The sequence below is a fragment of the Adiantum capillus-veneris genome, chromosome 29 (genome assembly GCF_014529385.1).
Source record: "Adiantum capillus-veneris isolate H3 chromosome 29, ASM1452938v2, whole genome shotgun sequence".
Lineage (NCBI taxonomy): Eukaryota > Viridiplantae > Streptophyta > Polypodiopsida > Polypodiales > Pteridaceae > Adiantum > Adiantum capillus-veneris.
The window spans coordinates 39,353,119-39,374,575 of NC_140959.1; the positions used below are offsets into that span (position 1 = coordinate 39,353,119).

General features: G+C 45.8%; 1 protein-coding gene across 2 annotated transcripts in view; it reads left to right on the forward strand.

The window, feature by feature from the left end:
• Positions 1-21,457, forward strand: part of LOC147419068 (adenylate kinase family protein) — a 144,267-nt gene that overhangs the window by 114,015 nt on the left and 8,795 nt on the right. The window lies entirely within an intron of this gene.

Consider the following 21,457-nt stretch of genomic DNA (forward strand, 5'->3'; position numbering starts at 1 on the left):
AAATCCTCAATGACCTTGTACATTTCTATTGAGCATACTTTCACAACCTCACTTCCCATATGCAAATTGCAATCCATTAAAGACTCCAAATCTTACATAGTATCCACAAACGAACACTCATCAAACACACGTGCAATGTATTCATCATCTTCTAGCAAACCATCCATCTTCAAACCTCTTTGTACATTATTTACATGTTGTCGTTCACCCCGCTTTAAGTCCTCACACTCTGTAAAAGCAATAGATCCATAGTCTGATAATCCTACAAAACCTGTAGAAAATGTATCCTTTGCATATACATCATGCGAGAACCTTTCTCTTCTTGTACCACTGCAATCCCGCTCTACAATGGTACATGGCCAAAACCCCTCATATCCTTGAACTCTTTGTTTGTCTTTGGCAAGGGTTGCTCTCTAAGACTTTTACGGTTCCTTTCATGGTCTACACAAACAGTAAGGAACTAAACTGCACGCTTTCCATCCCTGCTCCTTATTCTTGCATAAGCTGACCCATCATCCATCACCTTGGTTTCCATGCGAGTAGCAGTGATGTATGGCTGCCCAAGGATAAGAGGATATGTAGACATCTCTTGTACAAAGAAATTTTGGTCATCTTTCACATCCCCAATAGTCACCTTTACATTTGGACAAGCTCCGTACAGCTCCCTTGATGAGTTGTTTGTTGCACGAATCATCCATCCATTATTTATATCAATTGGCCATTTGCCTTTTTGATAAAGACTCTTTGACATGAGGTTAATTTCCGACCCATGATCTATCAACGCAATGTATGGCTCTTCTAAGTCTCTCACTTTTACCAGCGTCTCGGTAGTTGCTCTTGCCCAGTGACTATTCAAGTAGTAGCTCTTGTGAGTGGTCTCCACTTCATCTTCATCATCTAAGAAGCGAACGTGTTTTACTCCTCCCCTAGACTTGTAGCATCCAACAATAGTTTCATCACCTTGTTTGCCATAGACCTGTACACCCTGTGCATTTAAAGTCTCTTCTTCACCCTGTACATGGATAGATTCAGTAAGAGACTGTCGCTTCCTCTTTATGATATCAATTATTTCTTCGTGGAATTCCCGCTTTGCTATACCAAGGACCTCACCCAAGGTAAATTCCACCTTACTGTTTAGAATCCTCTCTTCCAAAACCTTTTTGAGATCCGTTGCTGCCTCTATATCGGATTGGAGTTTGTAGGCCGGACCCTTTGCTTTCGATTTTGTTGCATCCTTCTTCTTGTCTTTAGAGGCCTCTTGCATCGGCACCTCGGGGACAGGCATCTGTTGCGGGGAAGGTGATCTAGGAGGCACTGTGTCATTTCTACCTCCACTCCTTGTTGCCCGCTTTGAAGGCCCTTCATCCCCATTCTCGCGCCTACGTTTCTCTTCAACAATGGCCTCATTTGCTTGACATTTGGCAATATATGCATGCACTGACAAAGAGTCCACAGGGTCATTCCAACCTGTTTCAAGCCGAATGCAATCTCCCGCTTCATGTAAAACCTCTGTAGTCATTTTACCCTTCATAGCAGACTCTATAGCGCATGGCCATAGCTCTCCAATACCATTAGATTCCTCTTCTCCAACCTTGACTGATCCTTTTTTCTTAATAGGATCCACCTTCAACCCATCGGCGGTTGCCTCAACCATCGAGATGGCATGGCTAGTAGTCATGTCCTCAACTAGCTTCTTCATCCCGTCTTTGCCAAAGTTTGTTCCCAAGAGCTTACCTGTTTCACGTAAGTGAATTTTTCCATCTTTATAGAAAACGAGCTCCTTTGTCAAAGCGTTTTTAAAACTTTCACAATCCCTCCTTCCATGGTCAGTACTATCACACCATATGCATCTATTGACAAAGCCTTCTCTGGTTTGCGGTCGTTGCCCTGTAGATTGACCTGATGGTTGCCCCTTTTCTTCTAGCCTTGTAAGCTTTAACTTGAGCTCTTGCATTCCTTTGACAATATCATCTAGGATGGATTTGTCACTCTTTGGAACCACAATCACAGGCTTTATAGGACTCTCGGAAACACTTGGGGATTGAGTAGGGTTGACTATCATCTTGTCTCTTCGTCGTTGTCGCTTAGCTAGCAATGAAATGGCGTCTTCGACCTCATTCCAATCAGTCTTCAAACCTTGTTCCGCATCCTTATCCTCAAGTAGTATCTCTAACTTCTCTTGAATCTCTTTACCTGCGGCTTGCAAAAAGAACTCTGTCTTCTCCGAGTTTAGGGTAGCCTTTTCAGTTCTTGAAAGTTGATCATAACGGCGTTCGAATTCCCTTAGTAGTTCGGTAGGCGAGAGCCCCTCTTTTGGCCGAACTACCCACTCTAAGAAAGTCCTCTTTGTTACCCTTTCGGAGTCCTCCATGAAATACTCTTCCTTCAAGGCTAATTTGCATGCTTCCCAAGTTGCCCCATGCTCATTTCTAATTCCCCTTACATGCTCTTTGATCTCAGGAACCACAGCAAGTTCAAAACTTTGCACCATCTCTGCTTCGGGCACTCGATGAAGCTCCATCTCCTTTACATATCCACAAAGATACTTTGTTACATCTTTACCTTTAAATTGGTCCATTTTCTTCACCACAGATTGAAGCGCTTTGGTCGAGGAGAGCTCCTCCTTTTTGTAGCTTGTTGCTGCAGCATAAACACTGCAAAAGCTTGAAACATTTGCATTGTGACTGGATCAAACCGAACCCCTTGTTGCTCCATAGCTTTAAAGCTTTGATTTTAGACCTTCAATGAAGCTTTTGAACCCTCACCCTAGCCTACTTCGCGTCGGGTTCACCAAAAACATGTCAAAAAGTGCGCAGGGCGACTAGGAAAGCGCCGGGCCTCTGACTGTGAGGATTAGTAGCAAAATCAAGCAAGGCGTAGACGATTTGAAGTCAAAAACATACTAAAAAAGAACAAAACTCCAGCCATGAAAGCTCCACTTTGAAAAAGAACCAATACTAACTCAAAACTCTTGTGTGTGTGAAGATTAGGTGTAGCCTCGCTCCCAATTGCACAGATGCAGTGCTCATTCGACCTGTTAAAAACCCTAAATTTACACTTCGATTCTTCGTCGTGACCATTTCATGGAAGCTTCAGTACTTCATTGGAGAAGCCCAAGTAGTTATTTGAGGAGGGGAAACCCTAATTGGAGGCCTCACAGCCTCAACCATGTAGTGGAAGCAGCACGGGACTGCACTAGCACCTTGTAAAGGAATGGTTGTATCTCCTTGCTCATGTACCCAAATGAGCTCATTCTTGGCTCTAAAAATTCCCACACAACTTGAGCAACAACGCCAGTGTCGTTGATGTGGCATTTTGAGCTATTTTGAGCATTTTTAAGGCTATTTCTGACCATTTTTAGGCCATTTTTTCAAAAAAATGTAACTTTGTGTCTGTAAAAAGCCCAAACGAGCTGGGAAAAATCCCTAAAATTGTGGAAAAATCCCATTGGGCTTAAATTTCATGTTGAACCTCATTTTCCCACTTGGTAAGCACTTTGGACATGTCTTTCACGCAAGCGCACGAAACCTGCTATTTTTGGCCGAGATTGCCTGCATTGAACTTTCTAGGCAAAACGAGCGTGCCACTTAGAAACACTTGACATTTGTACATTCCCAAAGCAAATTAGGCGTATATTTATGTGTAAAAGCATTCCATGGTGCCACGTGTAGGGCCTCGCCCGCCCGGCAAGGTATGTACACGACTGCAACCGTGGCATTCATTTTCGCATAGATCACACTATGTACATTATATCATTTGGTCCCACATATCATAAACATTAAGAGTGAGGTAGATACTTTAATTTCACATTATGAACGTGCCATGGCACGACACCGCCTCTTAGTACGTTGTCTTCATGTCGGAGAATGGACTCGGGCTGCAACACCTCTTCTTGGTCCTCGATCTCCGGTGGGTCTTCAATAGTTGGTTCTTGAGGTGGCTCTCCTTTGTAAGGCTTTAGTAGGCTCATATAGAAAGCATTGTGTATGAGCCAATGGTTGGGCAACTTGAGTTGATAGGCCATCTCATTGATTGGCCTAAGAATCTGGAAGGAACCATAGTACCTTTTTGCTAACTTAGCATAGTACTTTTGGTGTCCCGTAGGATTCTTGCCTGTCGTGTGCTTTAATCGAGCCTTGGGAAATTTTAATAAGACCCAATCATTTTCTTTAAAGTCTTGGGCTATCTTCTGTGCTTGTCAGCAGCAGCCTTTTGCCTTTGCTGTGAGATAGAGATAACATCTTTAATCTTTTTGCTGGTGGAAGATAGCTCAAACTGAAGTGCCGGGCCCGTGAGGGTGGACCAAGCCGCTGCTCCCGCTCCCCAAGTGTACTGTCGTGTCGGGGAGAGAGCAGGCATCAGCCGAAGAACTCGTAGCCACACCTGCTGGGCCGAGGGACAGTCCCAAAGACAGTGATGCTCACTCTCCACAAGATGGTCACAAGCTGCACATGCGGCTAGAGACCACTATGCACTAGCCAGCTCCCAACTGTTGTAGCTTTGTGTGCGACCAGCCACTGAAACAAGGTGACTCGCCTCGGCTGTCTGGAGTCCCACAACCTCTCCCAAAATGCTGCCAAGAACTCAGCTATGAGACCCTCCTCCTGCCTATGAGGTGCTACAGCGGGGCGGGCCTCTCTCTGTGTTGCTAGTATATGACGGTCCGGTCGAATAGTGTACTGAAAGAACGGGACTCCTGGGTGGTCTGCAGAAGAGAAGGGGTCCCTCCATAGCCACTCACTAGGATCCCACTATACTCGTGCTAGTGGACAACACTCCCAAGCCCACAGCCTCCAGTGTCCAGTCTCAAGAGCTGCTGGGTCAGGATCTATGACACAAGTCCTCCCACAGATGCCCACTACTCGGATCCTCTGAAAAACAACACTCTACCACCTGCGGGGCCTCTACTGCAACTCGATGAAGGCGTCCCCCACCCTGAAGCTCGAAGAAAAGGGATGGAACAGTCTATGAGGTGGTCCTGACTGAGATGAGAACCTCGAGTCGTGTGAAGGCTCCCATCCACCTGGGTGCTACTGGCTCGAGAGGCGTGAGCCACTCAGCTGGAACTGACTCTGAGATGTCCTGACACATGCTCTGCACCCCTCTCATGCCCTATAGCTGGAAACCCTTCACCTCCTCTGACAAACCTGTGAACTCTAACCAGTCACCTAAAGAGCGTGCTGGACCCGCTGCCATGGGACCCCAGGGAACATGAGGCCGACTACCAACCAAGTGGCCTCGCTGAGTGCTAACCATGGGGTTCTAGACAAGGGGCTGCCGTAGGCTCTCCTCCGTGAAAGTAGGCTGTCTCTGCTCTAGGCCTCGCCGCAAGAGCTCCCAAGATCGAAACAAACTCACATCGAAGCGGTCCTCTAGTCTCCTGCTCAAACCAACTCTGCGCATCTCTGTAAAGATCCATCTGGTCGAAGGTTGCCAGGGGTCTCGTGCCTGAGGCACCCTAGCACGAAACCGTTGTAGCAAGAACTCCTTCCAGGGCTCCTTACCTGGAAGAAGTCCTCTGACGATGAACTTCCCAAGAAGGGCTCTGCTCTGATGTGCTGGGTCAATGATCCCAAGCCTTCCCTGTGAACAAGGAAGAGTGATGACCTGCCAAGCCACTTTGGCTCGGGCTATTTGAGTGTCACGTCCGGACCAAAGGAAGTTCCTGATCAGCCTCTCTACCTGGTTGATACAAGAACTCGAGAAGATCCAGCAAGAAGTGATGTACCACATAGTCGCCAACAACACCTGGTTGGCAACTACTACTTTGCCAGCCAAAGAAAGTCGTGTTGAGCTCCAATGTAACAACTTTCTCCTGATAGACAGGAGAAGGGAAGCAATTTGCTGCTCGGGAGAGAAGTCCAAACCAACCTGACAGCCCAAGTACCGAACTGCAGTCCTTGGGGGAATCCACCTAAAACCCTCTCCTGGCATCCAATCGGGCATAGGAGCACTACCAACCAAGAAAGCCACTGTCTTTCTTCAGTTGATCAGTGCGCACGATGCACAACAGGTCTCCAGAGCCTGCTCACACCTGTGAAGGTTGGCCTCCTGGCCATCTAAGTACAAGGCTGAATCATCGGCAAACTCAGCGTCCAGTAGCTCATCTCCCCGAATAGGGAGTGCTAAGCCCCGTAGACCAACTTGCTGTGACACCAGAAACCTGGTCATCGCCTCCGCATAGAACAGAAAGAGGAAGGGGACAAGAGGACAGCCCTGTCTGATCGAACGTGTGAGCATGAAGCGATCACCTCTACCTCCTGCCAAAAGTACTTGGTTGTGAGCATGTCTGTACAAAGTTGACACCCCTCTGATCCAAGCATCTAAGAAGCTCATCCTGCGTAGAGTGCCCTCTAGAAAGTCCCAGTCAACTCTGTCGTATGCCTTCTCAAAATCGAGAAGAAGAATCACTAGGTCCTCACCACGGAGCCGTGCCAGGGCAGAAGCCTCCTAAAAAGTAAAGATATTGTCAACGATATTGCGTTCCTTGACAAAACCTGTCTGAGTCCCATGTATAAGGCTCTCTAGAAGTGGTTGAATTCTCAAACTCAGAGCCTTGGCAAGAATTTTGTAGGCGGAGTTGAGGATGGTGATGGGGCGCCACTGTCGAATCTCATCCAAGGAGCCACCCTCCTTGGGAATGAGGTAGATCAGGTCCTCACTCATGCTGTCAGGTATCACTCCTATGTGCAAAATGTACTGAAAAGCACTACAGAGATCTGGGCCAAGCAGGTCCTAGTACTCCAAGAAAAAACTGGGAGTCAACCCATCCTCACTTGGACAGCTACCACGGGGGGGGGGGGGGGGTCCTAAGTGCCGTGTGCAGCTCCTCAAGCTGAAGTGGCAGCTCAAGCCTCTGACACATCTCCTCAGTCACAAGACAAAGCATCTGTGCCCAAACCTGCTCCCTGCATGCATCCTGACGCTCTGATTGGGACTCTGCAGACAGTAACTCACGGTAAAAGTCAGTAGCAACTGCACGCATATCCTCGGGCTCAGAAGCAACTGACCTGTCGGGCCTCAACTGACTGACCTTGGCATGCGAGTGCCAAGGTCCCACTGCCTCAAAGAAAGCACCAGTCACTCTGTCGCCCACCTGGGTCCACTGAGATGCCTGTCTGTGGAAAGCAAACTCATGTCGCCTCTCCTCTGTGCTAACAAGCTCCTGTCGTGCCTGCTGTAACTGCTCCTCCAACCAAGGACTGTCTGGATGCTGCTCCTGCATCCTCTGTAACGAAGCAATGCCCCGTCTGAGATGCTGTTCCTTCTCTTTCGCTGCAGCCTGGCGAGCGAGAAACTCCTGGAGAAAAGAACGGCTAATCTAAGCTAGGCCTGAGGCCACTCTGTCAGCAGGAGAATCCTGCCTGTCCAAGCTCTCTGTCCAGAGAGCCTCTGCCCGCTCTCTGAGTGCCGAGTCCAACAAGACCGTCTCTGGGATGCGAAGCATCGTGCTCCCACTCCTCTGCCTGTCTGCCACTGTGAGGATCACTGGTGCATGGTTCGAGAAGGAGGTCCCTGCCAGAATGCCCACTGTCCCTCCGAAGTCACTGAAATGGTCACTAGTGTAGAAGCGATCTATCCGCAATAGATTCACTCCTCCCACTCTGCGGTCCAAACGAGAGAAGGCAAGGCTTTCGGGGGGCCTCACAAAACGAGAGTGCTGCCAAACATCCGAAACCCTTAGAGTCATACAAAACCTCTCCCAAGCTGCCAGCTCAACTCTATGCATAGTAGCATGGCTACCACCAATCCTGTCAGAAGGGTCCTCCAACATGTTGAAGTCCCCTCCTATGCACCAGTGTTCTGCCTGCGGCAGAGACTCAACTATCTTTGACCAAAACTCTACACGAGCACTCACCACATTGGGCGCATAGATGTTCAGGAAGCCCACTAGGCAACCCTGAACCTGCATAGTAATCCACTGAGCCCTGCCTGACACAATAATCCCTCTGCCCACAATGGCCTGTTGCAAAGAGTCCGCAATAGTCATACATACCCCACCCTGGATGCCTCCAGGTTCAAAAGCTGGTGACCAGAAAGTATCATATTGTCCACGCAAGAGCTGACCACAATGTCTAATGCGGCTCTCACGCAGATGGTGCTCCTGAGGCATAAGGAGATCAATCTCTCCTCCCACAAGGTAGCGCTGAAGCTCCTGACGCAGTCAGCCCCATTGACGCTAAAACTGGGGCCCACCTAGTCCTTGCACGTTCCATGAGACGATCCTCATGGGGAGCGAGAGAGAACAGATGCCGCCGCCGCAGCTAGACGGGCTATCTTCGAGGCTGGCTTGGATGGGGAGTAATCCGCATCCGAGCGTCCTCTAGATAGGCGTGACTGCATCTTTAATCTTTGGGAAAGATTCTTGTAGGTCTCGGCTATACTCATCTGCAGAGAAGATCTTCCCGTGTACCTTAAGTAGCAAGGGACTTTTTGATCTTCCCTCAATTACCTCAAAAGGTGCTTTTCCCGTGGAAGCATGTACATTGTTATTGTAGGTATACTCCACTAAGGGTAAGTACTTCTCCCATTGGGATCTTTGATCTACTTCCGTTACATAGGCTTTTAGTAGATCGAGAAGTGTTAGGTTAGCTATTTCACTTTGGCCATCCGTTTGCGGGTGATAGGCCGAAGAGAAGTTTAGCCTTGTTCCTAAATTCTCAAAGAGACTCTTCCAGAAATTACTGGTCATTCTAGGATCTCTATCTGACACTATGGACATTGGCAAGCCATGATAATTGAAGATTTGTGAAATGAAGAGGGTTGCCATTTGATGGGCTTTGATAGTCTTTTTGACAGATATAAAATGAGCTTGTTTACTGAACCTGTCTACTATCAACCATATTCCTCGTATTCCCATGGATAGACTTACGCAATCCAAATATAAAATCCATGGAGATGCTCTCCCATGGTGGATTAGGCATTGGCAAAGGTTGAAGCAATCCAAGTTGCTTCCCTCTATCAAACTTCGTCTTTTGGCATACCACACATTTAGAAACATACTCTTGTATGTTTGCTTTCATGGTAGGCCAATAGAAATATGTTTCAATTCCCTTTAGGGTAGATTGAATCCCTCTATGCCCTGCATAAGGAGGAGCATGAGGTTCATACATTACTTTCTCGCGTAGTGAGCTAGTAATGCATAGTCTATTGCCGTAGAGAAGATAACCATCTTGTAAAGTAAATGGTTCCTGTTTCTTCCCTAGTGCAAGGGCTGAAATCACATCTCTAACATCGGGATCAATAGCATACTCATCTATCATAGAAGATAGATCGTTGTGAGTTGCTATGCAAACCGCATTCACTCTCGGCCGTCTTGAGAGTGTATCGGCTACTTGATTATGCTTGCCAGCAATGTGAGCAATATGAAAATGAATTGTGAAAGGAAATCTGCCCACCTTATTTGTTTGTCGGAGAGCGTGGTCTGCGTCATGAAGTACTTAAGTCTTTGGTGATCCGTTCGCAGAATGAAAGGAGTCCCCAATAAATAGTGCTTCCATGAGTCTAAGACATGTAAAACTGCAAGGAGTTCCTTTTCATATATGCCTAGAGCTTGCTCAACAGAGTCGAGCCTTCGACTTTCATAGCCTATGGCGTGTCCTCCTTAAAGCAAAACAGCTCCAACGCAATCACCACAAGCATCACATTGGACCTTAAATGGCTTTGAGAGATCAGGTAGTGTAAGCACAGGTTGAGAGATAAGCTTTTCAAAAGCATTGTTCTCCTTGGCAGACCATGTGTACCTAACGTTTTTCTTTGTTAGGTCATGTAATGGTCCTGCTATTAGTGAGAACTTTTCTATGAAGCGTCTATAGTATGCGCACATACCTATAAAGCTTCTTAACTCATGAAGATTCTTTGGTTTAGGCCATCCTTTTATTACCTCTAACTTTGATGGATCCATTTGGATGCCATCTTGAGAGATAATGTGACCTAAATACTGAATCTCTTGCAAGAAAAATTCACTTTTCTTTCTATTAATATAAAGTTTATTCTCTCTTGGAACTTGAAATATTAGCTGGAGGTGTTGCTTGTGTTCGTCTAATGAATTAGAGTAGATGATGATATCATCAAAGAACACTCCCGTAAAGGTTCGGTGAGGCCTGATTCCTGAATAGCTTCTCCATCAAGCGGTTGAATGTGGCTGGTGCATTGGTCAAGCCAAAAGGCATGTCAGTGTATTTGTAAAGACCAAACATAGTGCGAAATGCGGTCTTTACAATGTCTTGATCAACTATCCTTATTTGATGATAGCCACTTTTTAGGTAAATTCTACTGAAGTAGGTGGACCCTTGTAGCTTATCAAATAGGTCTTCTACCCGTTAGTAGCTTGCTCATTAGCAAAATCAAAGTTATCAACATTAATTTCACTCTATTTACTATTGTCAGCCATTCTAACAACTTTTAGGTGTAAACTGTTTAGGTGTACTTTGGCACTTCAAGCCCTAGTTGCTACTCCTCTTTACCCCTTTAGAAAAAGCACTCAAGCTACTATACCCGTGGCTCGAATACCATTAATTGCAAGGAATAGAAGAGAGGGTCGTTCAACTCCAAAACAGCAACGGCTCCTGTCAAGCTTCTAATAGCTCAATAGTGGCTAAGCCGTAGGCAAGCCCCGTACGACTCCACTATTAAGACCATAGCTCTCGACGGTGATGCCCCGTTAACTGCACAAAGACAGGCGCACTGCAAGGCTGAAAAATCCCTATTCTACTCACTCACATGCAGTTAATAGTACCAACCATTTATAGCTAGCTTGAGGACTTCCCTTCTTGAGCAAGAAAAGAGAAACCTTGTGCTCTAATACCAATGTAACATTTAATGGCCTAGTAACTTGTGTGTAGCGGAAAATAGCATGAACATAGTGAGCATTTCATTAGAACAAATTCCTAATGAGATTAACAAGAGTGCTTGGGTGGAGAGAGCAACAAAAAGCATAACACCTAGTTAGATAGCATGAACAATACTTCAAAAGAGAGAGAAATTAAGCAATTGACAACAGTTGAGGACCGGATTTGCATAGAGCCGGTCCCCCCTCCAAAAGGCTTTGTATTATACTTTCTCCCATCAAGCGAGACATTTTACAATACAATTCTTTGTGTTCCTTCAATACTAGCTGTAACTAAGTCAGACTTTGTAAATAATTAATTTATTTACGAGAAAAGAATTATCTAATTAGTTGTGTGCACACCAGAATAGACCTAGCAGTTCTAAGGCCTCAGGTGAGCCTAAATGCGGGCCACAACACCTCAGAGGGACCTTAGCAGAAATTATCTTGAAGCCCTAGTGATTGGGAAATCGGGTCTTCAGAAAGGGGTAAGCAGTAGCCTCAGATTTTAGGCTCAGAAAAATACGCGCGTCAGTACAAGCACATGAATGAGATGGGGTCCTTAGAACAGTGATCCTAAGGCTAATAAAGCTAATAAAGCCTTAGGGTAAGTTTCGTGAAATTTAATTTAACGGTCCGTGTCCGGGCGGGCGGCCGGACAAGTGTGAACAGGTAAAGGCGATGCAGTGCCCGTGCGGCATTGCGCCGGCAGACCTTTGGTGTTCTCATAAAAGAATCATTGGTAGCAGTTGTTAGTTAGTTGCACATTTTTTTTAATTAATGAGCTAGAAGTTTTTAAAGTCAAAAGTTGAATGGTTTTTAAGTTTTTAAAGTAAGTGTGCCAAGTGGCACACTTACCAATGCAAACTAACTCTCTCTCACTCTCACTCTCACCCTCTCTCTCTTCCTAGCGTCCCCTCTCCCTGATGGCTATTTAGGAGCCCCCCCTCCCCCATTTTCAGGGCTGGCAGTGCACCTACCCCCCCTAATGTGAGCGTACTCTACGCGGTGGAGCCCTCCATTGAAGCTTGAGAGCAGCCCCTTGCGACATATGTGGTAGCCTTGTGCTCCCATTGTCAAGAACGAGGGATCTCACAGACATAGACACCTTCTGGAGAAGTTTCATCGCGAGAAGCTGCCGTAGACGCTCTCTTAGCAGAGTGCGGTTGCTGTAATTCTCTGTTTTCAGCCCCTAATCACCTCGATTGGGGCTGTTTTCAGCAGATCAGCCATAGAAATTCTCTTCTCTCTCCTTATCCTAAGCCTACATTAAGTTTGGTGCGATTCCATCGCGAAGAAGACCTCTGTTTCAGCGTAGGGGTGTGCACAGGTAAGAATTTCAGGTTATGTGCAGAAAATTACAGCAAGCGTGTGCGTGTGCATTTTGCTTGTTTCTCTTTTGTGTTCGATGCATGAATGAATGAGCATGAAGGCAACACATAACGGAAGATGGACTCTCCTCTGGGAGAGCTTCTGATGAGCTGTTTTGGAAGATAGACTCTCTTTTCGAGAGCTTCCAACCAGTCTCGCAGAATAGGGGAAATCCCCTAAGCAGAAAGAAAGTGGAAACACTTTCTCAGTCAGTAGTCAGAACAGAACAGAAGAAAGAATAGAGGACGGGCGTATGCCCCGTTCCTGTGCTTGTAAAGATTCTCCCTTAGTAATAAAGATATTCTCTTTATGGGGGGGGACCAGCCCATCTTCTGGTCCCCAATGAAGTGTCAAGTTTTCTCACTCCCTCTAATTCTCTTCAGTATTTGAAGTGCAATTAAACGTCAGTTTATGCTTCCGTATTTTTGTGACAGTGGTATGAGAGCAAGGTCCTCTCTCTCTTCCTGAAGGGATTGACGACTCTTGGCAGACTGCAGAAATGGGAGGACGCGAGATAGAGTTCTCTCTCCTTCAACAGTAGGTGGAAGAGTTGCAAAAAGCTCTCTCCCATCCAGAAGTCCAAAAGATTCTCCATACTCTTGAAAAAGGGAAGGAGAAAATGCCGATGGGGTTGGGAGAAATCCCGCAGAACCCAAAGGCGCCACAACCAAGAAAAGATCCTTTGATTGGAACTTCCCGCATGCACGAGAGGCAGAAGAAATCTCCAGAACATCATGTGCGTACTATTTCAAAAGTTTAAGAGTAGGATCTCCCTGATTCCCCTCAGTTCTCTTTTATGAAGGATCTGGCAGACATAGTTTCTCCGGAAGACATGTTTCTCGACGATCCATCGCAGCAAGAAGTACATTCAAGGGAAAGGACTCCTGTCCCCAAGGAGTCTAAGCATAGAAAGAAGGAGCACCATAAGAAGAAACACCATAGGCAGAAAACATTTAAGTCGGGAGATAAAGATGTGAAATTCGACACCTACAATGGACGGCGTGATAATGACAAAGCTTTGGCCTTTATCCGCCAATTTGAAGTTGCATTTGCAGAAGGAAATTTCAAGGAAAGATCCAAGCTTCGCCATGTGAGTTTGTACCTGAAAGGCACCGCCAGCAATTGGTGGTTAACCCTTATCTTGGAAGATCGCAAACCCCAAGATTGGACCGCTTTCAAGAAGGAGTTCTACGCACAGTTCCTTCCTCCAGACTATGAGGAAGAGGTAAAGAAAGAATGGGATCGACTTTCACAGTCAGAGAACGAAACTGTTCCACGCTATGTGGATAGGTTTTGGGACGTTCTCTTGAAAGTCACTCCATTCAAGAAGATTGACGATTCGGAGAAGATGCGCAAGTTTGAAGCAGGTTTGCATGAAGCCTTGCAAAAGGCTATGAAGCTTTACCCTGGAGGTAACTTGCAGATACTTATGGAATCAGCCCGCATAGCTGATGGAATACATGACAAGGGTACTCCCAGGAAGATGGAGCAAAGCACTTACGATGCTAAACAGAAGGCTCTCCATGAGCAGCCTACCTCTTCTACTTCTTCTCAAAAGAAGAAAAGAACCGTCTCCGAAGCAGAAGCAAAGCCAAATCAGCCCAAGAAAGGGAGATATCTCTCTCCTGCTGAGTTGCGAACCTACATTAGTGAAGGAAGATGCTTCAAGTGCGGACAAGTTGGTCATATGAAGGGTGACTATCCAACCAAACCTCCACAACCATCCTCTTCCAATGCAGTCCCAGATGTACAGGGAAATACAACCAAGGATGGAAAAGAAAGAGCTCTTCTCAAAGCATGGGGTAGTATCAACAACCAGCGGGCTCTTATTTCGTTTGACCCTGGTAGTACAGACAACTTCATCTCTGCCAAGCTAGCTGACGACCTGAACTTGCAGCCCAATCGTTTTGGAGTCTCTATGCAAGCGCAATCTGCTTTCAAAGGGCAGAACTCAAACTCTACTCCAATCATAGGGAAGTTGAATCTAAAGGTCGACGACTACAAGGATCAAGAGTCTTTCTTACTAGCTTCACTTGAAGGATACGATGTTATCTTAGGAATGCCTTGGCACTACAAGATGCATCCCATTCCTGACTATGTTCATAAAACCTTATCTTTTGCTCATAAAGGAAAGGAGTATCTTGTACTTGCAGATGCAGGTGATTGGCGTATTCCTATCGCCAACCACATTGCCATCAAGAAAGAAATGAAAAAGTGTGTTTCAGCGTACTTGATTTTTGCAAGAGAGAGAGATGTGTCTGTTTCACAACTTTCTTCCTCTTTAGAGCAAAAAAGACTTAAGTTATTAGAAAGTTATAAAGATTGTTTTGCAGATGAACTTCCAAATGAACTCCCACCTTCGCGACCTGAGGATCATACCATTGATTTGATCCCAGGAAGTTCTCCTCCAAATCAGCCCCCTTATCGAGTTAGTCTAATGCAACAAGAGGAAATTCTCAAGCAGGTTAACGAACTTTTGGAGAAGGGCTTAATAAGGCCTAGTACTTCTCCATATTGTTCACCTGTCTTGTTAGTACAGAAAAAGGATGGCACATTCCGCATGTGCATAGACTATAGATCTCTAAACAAGATCACAATCAAGAATCGATTTCCAATCCCTCGGATTGACGACATTCTTGACAAGTTACAAGGAGCAAGTGTCTTTAGTCGTATAGACTTGAAGAGCGGTTATCATCAAATCCGCATAGCTCCTCAGGATGTGCATAAGACTTCATTTAGAACAACCTTCGGGTTGTATGAATTCTTAGTGATGCCTTTTGGACTCACTAATGCACCAGCTACATTCAACAGAATGATGGATAGAATCTTCCACTCATATAGAAGTTTTACAGGCGTTTTCTTTGATGACGTCTTAATCTTCTTAGAGTCGGAAGACGAACACTATAAGCATCTCGCTTTAGTGTTTGAAGAATTACGCAAACACAAATTATTTGTGAATGCTAAGAAGAGTGAATTCTTTTTAAAAGAAATCCACTATTTGGGCCATATAGTGTCTCACAATCAGGTGAGAATGGACCTTGATAAGATTCAAGCAGTTGTAGAATGGCCTACGCCAACTATAGTACATGATGTACGAAGTTTCCTCGGCCTCTGTTCTTATTATCGGCGTTTCATTCGAGCTTTTGCCGCGATAGCAGGTCCCCTCCATGACCTGACAAAGAAGAGGATTCCATTCCATTGGGGGTCTGGACAAAAACAAGCTTTCGAAAAGCTTAAGTATCTACTCAGTCACGGACCTGTTCTCACCGTCCCTGATCTTCGCAAACCTTTCGAGGTATACTGCGATGCATCTGGAGATTGTGTAGGAGCAGTTTTGAACCAAGAGGGTCACTCGATAGCCTATGAAAGTCGGCGCCTTAAAGATGCAGAGTTGCATGCCTCCATATACGAAAAAGAGCTAATGGCAGTAATTCATGCTCTTTCCATTTGGAAACACTATCTATTAGGAGCTGATTTTATTATCAAGACATATCATCAAAGTCTTCGCTACTTTCTCACACAGAGAAAGTTATCAGAAAAGCAGATGAGATGGGCCAACTTTCTTTCAATGTTTCATTTTCAGATTTTACACACTTCTAGAACGAAGAATGCAGTTGCAGATGCTCTCTCCAGGCGTCCAAAGATCAATGCACTAACAACAATTTATCATGAGGAACTAGAATCTCTCAGCGAGATGTATCCTCAAGATCCAGACTTCGCCACAATTTGGGCAGATCTTCAAGCTGGTCATTCAAAGCCACCTTATTGTAGCAGGGATAATACACTCTATCGTCAACAAGCAATATGCATAGCTCAGCCCTTACGACAAAAGGTGATGGATGAAGCACATAATTCTCCTTATGCCGGGCATCGGGGAATTGCTTCCACCACTAGTGCCCTCGAAAGGTATTTCTTTTGGCCAACACTCCGTGCGGACATTGAAAAACATGTACGTGAGTGTTTAGTATGCCAAAAAGTGAAATATGACAGACATAAAGTTTATGGCAAGCTTCAGCCGCTCCCTGTGCCTAACACGCCATGGGAAAGTATTGCCATGGATTTTATTACGGATCTTCCTCGATCCAAGAATGGAAATGATGCAATCGGGACTATAGTAGACAGATTCAGTAAGCAAGCCCATTTTCTTCCAGTAAAGAAGACGATCAAAGCTGATCACATGGCTAGAATATTTCTAGCTCAGATTTTTAAACACCATGGATTGCCAAAGACTATTGTCAGCGATAGAGATCCCCGCATGACTAGTCTATTTTGGCAGGCATTGTTTGAAAACTTGGGAACTAAGCTTGATTTTTCATCAGCTTATCACCCTCAAACAGATGGTCAAAGTGAAATTGCTAATGCCACTGTTTTAGATCTCCTCAAGTGCTATGTTTCGGAACGACAATCCGAATGGGAACAGTACTTACCAATAGTTGAGTTTGCGTATAATAATACCATACATTCCTCAACTGGTAAAGCCCCCTTCGAAATTATTTACGGGAAGCCACTCTTACTTCCTATTATGGTTACCAAAGAAAACATCTTCGCCGCAGATGAATTTGTGCGCAATATTGATATTGCCCATCAACAAGTAAAGCAAGCGATTCTTCATACTCAAGAGCAACAGAAGAGAAAAGCAGACAAGCACAGAAGAAATCTCAATCTTGAAAAAGGACAATATGTCCTGCTTCGGTTTGAGAAAGCTAGATTGAAAAAGCGGGTCGGCAAAGGGAAAGTTGTCAAACTTTCCCATAGATTCTACGGCCCTTTCAAAATTACAGATAAAGTCAATGATGTGACTTTCAGATTGGATTTACCTTATAATTGGCGAATCCATAATGCTTTTCATGTCAGTCTCCTCCGACCCTATGTTGGACCTCCTCCAATGGCGCCCGTACAAGAAGATCCTCCAGAAGTCGAAGAGACTGAGGAAATCCTTCAACCTGGACAGATAATACACCACTCGGAGAGACAACTCAAGTCGGGGAGTCTACATCAAAAGTATTTAGTCAAGTTCAAGAATTACACTCCTTTAGATGCAAAGTGGATGACTGAGTCCGATCTCAAGGACTACCCTGACATCTTGCACAGTTATGTTGACGCTCTACAGTTGAGGTCAACTGTTTAGAACCAAGAGGGATGTAACTAAGTCAGACTTTGTAAATAATTAATTTATTTACGAGAAAAGAATTATCTAATTAGTTGTGTGCACACCAGAATAGACCTAGCAGTTCTAAGGCCTCAGGTGAGCCTAAATGCGGGCCACAACACCTCAGAGGGACCTTAGCAGAAATTACCCTGAAGCCCTAGTGATTGGGAAATCGGGTCTTCAGAAAGGGGTAAGCAGTAGCCTCAGATTTTAGGCTCAGAAAAATACGCGCGTCAGTACAAGCACATGAATGAGATGGGGTTCTTAGAACAGTGACCCTAAGGCTAATAAAGCTAATAAAGCCTTAGGGTAAGTTCCGGTCCATGCCCGGGCGGGTGGCCGGACAAGTGTGAACAGGTAAAGGCGGTGCAGTGCCCGTGCGGCATTGCGCCGGCAGACCTTTGGTGTTCTCATAAAAGAATCATTGGTAGCAGTTGTTAGTTAGTTGCACATTTTTTTTAATTAATGAGCTAGAAGTTTTTAAAGTCAAAAGTTGAATGGTTTTTAAGTTTTTAAAGTAAGTGTGCCAAGTGGCACACTTACCAATGCAAACTAACTCTCTCTCACTCTCACTCTCACTCTCACCCTCTCTCTCTGCCTAGCGCCCCCTCTCCCTGATGGTTATTTAGGAGCCCCCCCTCCCCCATTTTCAGGGCTGGCAGTGCACCTACCCCCCCTAATGTGAGCGTGCTCTATGCGGTGGAGCCCTCCATTGAAGCTTGAGAGCAGCCCCTTGCGACATATGTGGTAGCCTTGTGCTCCCATTGTCAAGAACAAGGGATCTCACAGACATAGACACTTTCTGGAGAAGTTTCATCGCGAGAAGCTGCCGTAGACGCTCTCTTAGCAGAGTGCGGTTGCTGTAATTCTCTGTTTTCAGCCCCTAATCACCTCGATTGGGGCTGTTTTCAGCAGATCAACCATAGAAATTCTCTTCTCTCTCCTTATCCTAAGCCTACATCAAGTTTGGTGCGATTCCATCACGAAGAAGACCTCTGTTTCAGCGTAGGGGTGTGCACAGGTAAGAATTTCAGGTTATGTGCAGAAAATTACAGCAAGCATGTGCGTGTGCATTTTGCTTGTTTCTCTTTTGTGTTCGATGCATGAATGAATGAGCATGAAGGCAACACATAACGGAAGATGGACTCTCCTCTGGGAGAGCTTCCGATGAGCTGTTTTGGAAGATAGACTCTCTTTTCGAGAGCTTCCAACCAGTCTCGCAGAATAGGGGAAATCCCCTAAGCAGAAAGAAAGTGGAAACACTTTCTCAGTCAGTAGTCAGAACAGAACAGAAGAAAGAATAGAGGACGGGCGTATGCCCCGTTCCTGTGCTTGTAAAGATTCTCCCTTAGTAATAAAGATATTCTCTTTATGGGGGGGGGGGACCAGCCCATCTTCTTGTCCCCAATAAAGTGTCAAGTTTTCTTGCTCCCTCTAATTCTCTTGAGTATTTGAAGTGCAATTAAACGTCAGTTTACGCTTCCGTATTTTTGTGACACTAGCTAGTGCAAATTAATGAAAACTTCATGCACTAAGCAAAACACTTATCAAACACAACATCAATTCCCTCTCAGGGTCTCAGACCCAAGACCTCACACACCTTCGAAGATGGTGAGAGCTAGCGGGGTATGAGAGTAGATTGAGAGGAAGGAGTAGTCTTACGAGAAAGATGTACATCTCCTCATATAATCACTCACATTAGCATAGATTAGCTTAGTAATTAGCATGGTAGAGGAGATAAGCATGCATTGAAGCTTGGCTCTTGGTTGGATTTGCTTCACAAAGCCAAGAGTCGGTGGTGTAGGCCTCCCTTCTCACAAGCTTGGAGTAGGTGGTAAGCTTTCCATTAAAGCTTGAGAAGGAGAGAGAGTCTTCTTTGCTTCACACATGAGATTGTGTGAGTATGTGTGTGATAATGCCTTGCACAAATCATCCCCCTCTCTCTCTTGGTCGACCCCCCTTGCTAATTACTCATGCTACAGTCCTATTGGACCGCCCTAGCCTCAGCCAATGGAAATTAAGCAGCATAAGTGATAGCCTTCTGACATGTGTCCCCCTTTCCCCTTTTGTGAGAGCTTTAGGTGAATAATAAATGCAACTAAACTCTCATTGGACCCCTTTGCCTCCTGGCCAATAAGAATCAGGCAAGCCATTGGGCTGCTGAATGCTCATTGGTCCCCTTGGGAGACTGTCCAATAGTCTTCTAGAGAGCTTAATTCTTATTGGTTCTTTTATTAAGTGTTTTTAAATTAATTAAACTAGATTTACTGTAGCCTAATTCTCATTGGTCCACCTTGTGGGCATCTGGCCTAGGAAGCTGACATGTGTCTCTCTTCCCCCTTGTGTACAAATGAAGCTTGTGAGTGTGTGTGGGTGTTTCTCTCTCATCCCCTACTTCTTGGGCTCGCCTCCTCCTATGTAGGGCTTGACAAAGACTTTTTGGGACACACTCAAAGCATCCAATTCCCCTAATGTTTGACCTTTGGACACAACCTTTGAATTTTGGAACCTTAGCATTTTGGAAGTCTTAATGGGCTGAACCTTAGGGTCTTTTGAGCCCATTGTTGCACATAGCTCTTTTGCAGATGGCCCCCCCTTTGGATCCCTATTTTCCATGGCGACCTGCAAGATCTCTCTATGAGGATCTTTATTTTGGGTGGTGAGATGGTTGCGGTGGGTAAAACATACAAGTACCTTGGCATCGACGTAGACTCGACCTTTTCCATTGAACGCATCGTTAAAGAGCGAGTGGACAAGGGGAGGAAAAGTCTCTTCGCATGTCAGCACCTACTGGCGAACCGAACCATCCCTATTTGGTCTCGACTGACTGTTTTTAAGGCGTGCGTGTATCCAGTGATTTGTTATTGCGCGAAATTATGGGGGCCCACGACCAGTGTGTCCTTCACTCTCTGCAGCGCCTTGTCGCCACCGGGATGCGAATGTTACTCGGAAAGGGAGCAAGGTCAACCTCTGTAGGGACGGCAACTCTCCATCACGAGTTTAACATACCACCCGTACCTGCCTTTTGTGGGAGACAACGAGCAAGGGCTTTCGACAAGTACCGCTCGGTTTCATCTACGTGGATAGGCTCCTTGGTAAACAAGAAGCCTAAGAACCAACCGTTCAAGAAGTGGACTTGGACGACAAGAACCGAGAATTGGATGAATAAGTGTATCCCAGCGATTGACTTTAGCTCGGTTCGCTACCACGCATGGGACAAGTGGGACGAGAGGTTGGCGTTGGATCCCTATAAGGAGGGCCGGCTTTGAAAAAACACGTGGATACCTGCTGCAGCTCAATAGGAGCACTATAGTGAATAGAAAGGAGGAGAGAATGCTGGCTCTCACGAGAGTAGGGGGGCTTAAATTGACTGATAGTTATATGCGCGGACACAGCATTTGCACGTTGTGCTCCCAGTTAGAGGGTCGTTCGCTTTCGCATTTGCTGATGAGTTATTCGGCGGTAGATGAATCTAGGGGGAGATGGCTAAACCGATTCAACTCCACCTTCAATGCAATCGACCCTTCGGTTGACCCTGAAGAAAGGACCGTTATCCTCCTTGGTGTGGAGGCTCGCGGGAAGCGGATGCCCTTCTGGGTACACCGTGATCCACACTCGAGGGATGGAACCGCCGGGCACGTGCCTGTGGCGAAGTTCCTAGGTGAAGTTGTACCCCGGTATTTGGGTGCTCTGCATAGGCGGATGGGGAGATAATGCTCTCCTTCCTATGCTGTTATTTTAAATCTGATCCCTCCCGGGGGAAATGACGTAATTTTCCCCAAGCGAAGCCAGATGAGCTACAAGAACACCCAAGTGCCATTCCCCCCCGGGGAGGTCAACTTCACCTAAAAGGGGTTGGGAGATGCAAAGGGAGACATCACCAACCTTAGCGGACGCCACCTGTGAGCCGACGCCCTTCCAAGCGGGTATGGCATTTCCTAGGGGAAAATCGTCGGGTTTCAAAGGCAGTTTAGTGAGGTGAGCGATAAGTTACCTAGAGGAGGCAACTCCAAAGGGAAGACTGAAGCAAGTCCCGCATTACCTGGGCCTCTGAACAGAGGTACTTGGTCGCTACGCCCAAATCCAAGTGGCGAGTGGGTCTCTCAAGG